General features: G+C 38.0%; 1 pseudogene; it reads right to left on the bottom strand.

Moving 5' to 3' along the window:
* Window positions 1–1,400: 1,400 nt before the first annotated feature.
* On the bottom strand, window positions 1,401–1,548 carry LOC118985668 (uncharacterized; annotated as a pseudogene).
* Window positions 1,549–3,485: the final 1,937 nt, after the last annotated feature.

Here is a 3,485-nt window from a genome sequence, read left to right as displayed (position 1 = left end):
AGGGCATTTGAAATGGACTTCTACATGGAAAAGGAATGTTCAAATGCCCAGCTTAAAAGTCAAAACTCTTGGATAAAACAGCTGAAGTGTGTTTGGTCTAATGGACCCAGCCAAAGTTCTTTGTCACAAATAGTAGTGCTTAAGACAACTTTTAGGTCTCTCATAATTGTGAGTTGCACCCACTTACTGCTAGTTTTAGTCATGTTTCAGGGAGGGTATCTGACAATTGAGTACTAATGAGGTTTGGTGTACATTTTGTTTACCCTTCTATCAGGTCGGCCAATTAAAATGTTACATCTGAAAAAGCACATAACCAATTTCTGCCTAGGGATGTACTACATTAACTTACACTTGGACATGCTTTTGCTTTAGCCCCTTCAATTAATGACATCTCCCAATGTACTCTCTTGGGTTGGTTAGCTCTCCTGCTCACGGCCCAATGATAATAACCCCCCGGACTATGGATCCCACAAAAGATGGTTGGCATTTCCTGAGTGGAACATAAAAGACATGCCTTGTTCATGTCCACACTTCAGCTAGCCCTTTTTCAATTGCAGTTAAAAAAAAAAAGCAAAAGTGAGATTGGATAGAATTTTTTTCAAGGACATCATTTTCCTTCTGAAAAAATAAATCAAAGCAGCCTGTCAAGAGGGAAATATTACTGTTACTGGAACCCTTTCTTGATAGCTATAGTTTCTTAGAATCCCAGGGTAAGAAAAGAAAAATGGACCAGTCTAGCCATAAACCGTAAGGAACTCGATTGTCTTCGTGGTAACACCAGGATCATAAAAACAAGCAAAGTAACAAAGTCAGCCCAATGCTACGGCACAAACTTTTTTTCATCATGCATTTCAATGACTTACTTAAACATTAAAAATGTAAAATTAAACAATGATAATTAAATACAAAAGTAGAGACAGAACAAGCATGGGAGTATTTAGGGACACAGGGAAAGAGAGAGGAAGCTGAATGGGATATGTCTTCTCTACATCACAGACTCTTATTATTAGAATTCAATTATGCCATGCATGAAATTATGTCAGTGTAAGAACTGGAAATTACATAGTCTCATTATTTGGCAGGTTTTGGATCTGACCTTCAATTTTGATCCTGTATTAGTCTGCTTGGGCTATCATAAAAAATACGACAGACTACACGGCTTAAACAACAAAAAAATTATTTTCCTACAGTTCTAAAGGCTGGAAAATTCAAGCTCAAGGTTGCAGTAGGATCTGGTTTCTGGTGAGAACTCTTTCTCTGGCCTGAAGACCGCTGCTTTTGTGCTCACGTGGTCTTTCTTTAAAAGTGCCCAGAGTGAGGGAGATTCCTCTCTTCTCTTCTTATAAGGCCCACCAGCCCTGTAGGATTAAGAGTCCGATCTTCCCCCCGCCCCCCCCACCCAGGGGAGAGCATGAACGCAGTCCTCCACTACCACAAATCATGCAGTTGAGTTTCCCACGTTTGGGGAAACCACAGGGGTCAGCAGGCCACAGGTGAGCCTCATCCTGGGAAAACCACCTTTGAGACCTTGGTATCTCCCCTAAGTCTCCACTCGCATGACCTCATTTAACCTTACTTATCTCCTAAAGACATAATCTCCAGATACAGTCACACTAAGAATTAGGGCCTCAAATTGTAGATTGGGGAATGGGGTGGGGCACAATTCAGTCCGTAGCAGGCCCTGAGAAAGACCAAGAGAGATTATTAGGTTTAAAGAACAAGCGTACAGCTCATACGCGGTGACAGGGTTATGAATGAAGAGGATACAGCTTAGATAAATCCACCAATTTTGTTGCTGAGCAGTTGAAATTAGAATCCCCAATTCAACTAAACCAATTTTTTAAAAAGCAATACATAACTGCTAAAATAAAAGGAGATAAATCGTGTGATGGAAATGAGATGCACCATCTGTTCCTCCTTCAAGGAAGGACTTATTACCAAGCTACTGGGAATGCTGTCTGCAGACAGATCTCAGTGGTCAGCTCCTGAAATTTAGAGAGCCCCTGCCCAAGGTCACAAGTTTGACAGCGCAGCCAATAGCCAAAGACTGATCAAGGTAAGGCTATCAGGAGGCTGCTATTTTGACACAGCAAGTGACAGCTCTTATGGGCCATTTTTGCTCCAGAGCTTCCCGTAAGGTTGACTGAAGCTATCGTCCATGTACAGCCTACTTCCTTTCTCTCGGCTCTACGGGCTTGAATCCCCCGGCCCAGTCTAATGAGCACCCCCAACACCAAAGCTCACCCAATAATTTGCTTCCTGAAGACCCTAAGCTGAAACAGGCTGTGATTCAGTTCCATGCTCATCTGTTTAGAACCATCATAAATTATGATCAGAAAGCAAAAGAATAAGATACTTTTATGTGTAAGGACAACTAACTTTCTAGCCTGATCCATTTAACCCTGTACCCAAGGGTTTCCATTGTTTGTTTGTGTTCAGTGCATAAATGTGTGTATATACAACTCTCATGAAATTGGATCTGTATATATATTTATTTCTGTTGTTTTTATTAAACTGTGGTCTTTCTGCCATGTCAGTATCTAGACACTCACAATACATAGACAGTTTTAATTTCTCCCCCAAATCTTTTTAATTTGAAATATTTCAATCCTTTAGGAAAGTTGTGAGAATACTCTTCATCTAAAAAATCAATTACAAATAAATAGCCATATTTTCTCTTCTCTCTGTGTGTATATAGACGTATACATATATATTTAACTATATAATTTGAGAGTGAGTTGTAAACCTTGAGACAGTTCACCCTTAAACACTTTAGTATGTATTTCTTAAGCACAAGATTTTTTACTTAATAAAAACAAGGCACAAATAATTACCATACTTCAAGTATTTAACATTGTCATAGTATTTCTAATGTATAATTCATCTTCAAATTTAGCTAGTATCTTAAAATGTCCTTTTTTTTTATTTGAGGTCTAATCAAAAGTGATATAGTGAATTTAGTTGCATATCTTGTTAGTATTTAATTTTTCTTTTTCCTTTGTTATTTGTGTTATATAGCATTGCTATTTTTGAATTCAGGCTAGATATTCTGTAGAATGATCTTCAATTTAGATTTGCCTGAATGTTTCCTCATAATTAATTAATATTGCACAGATAATGTATCTTTCAAGGTACTTATATAAGAAGCTATATTATGTCAATTTGTCCCACTGGTAATATTAGCAGCCATCAGATTCCTCCACGGTAAAGGTCTTTTTTGAAGATGTAAATTTTAATAAAGATTTATATAGACTGAAACTTTTTTCCCATTTAAATAATCTCTTTAACTTCTATACTCTATTTCTCCCAAACATACTAATTCCCCATCTAATGACAAATGATGGGGACATTATTAAAATGTCTTGGGCAGAGGGCCAACAGAGGAATGGCAGCATGAGAGATCCCCCTGGTCTCTCCCCTTGAAATTTCAAAAATTTGAACAGCTATAATTGGACAAAAGATTCCCTGCTCGATGCAGAAACATG

The sequence above is a fragment of the Sturnira hondurensis genome, unplaced genomic scaffold (genome assembly GCF_014824575.4).
Source record: "Sturnira hondurensis isolate 20B ecotype Veracruz unplaced genomic scaffold, ASM1482457v3 Scaffold0000648, whole genome shotgun sequence".
Classification (NCBI taxonomy): Eukaryota; Metazoa; Chordata; class Mammalia; order Chiroptera; family Phyllostomidae; genus Sturnira; species Sturnira hondurensis.
The sequence above is the reverse complement of the archived record's forward strand: the minus strand, read 5'-3'. Positions and strand labels throughout refer to the sequence as shown.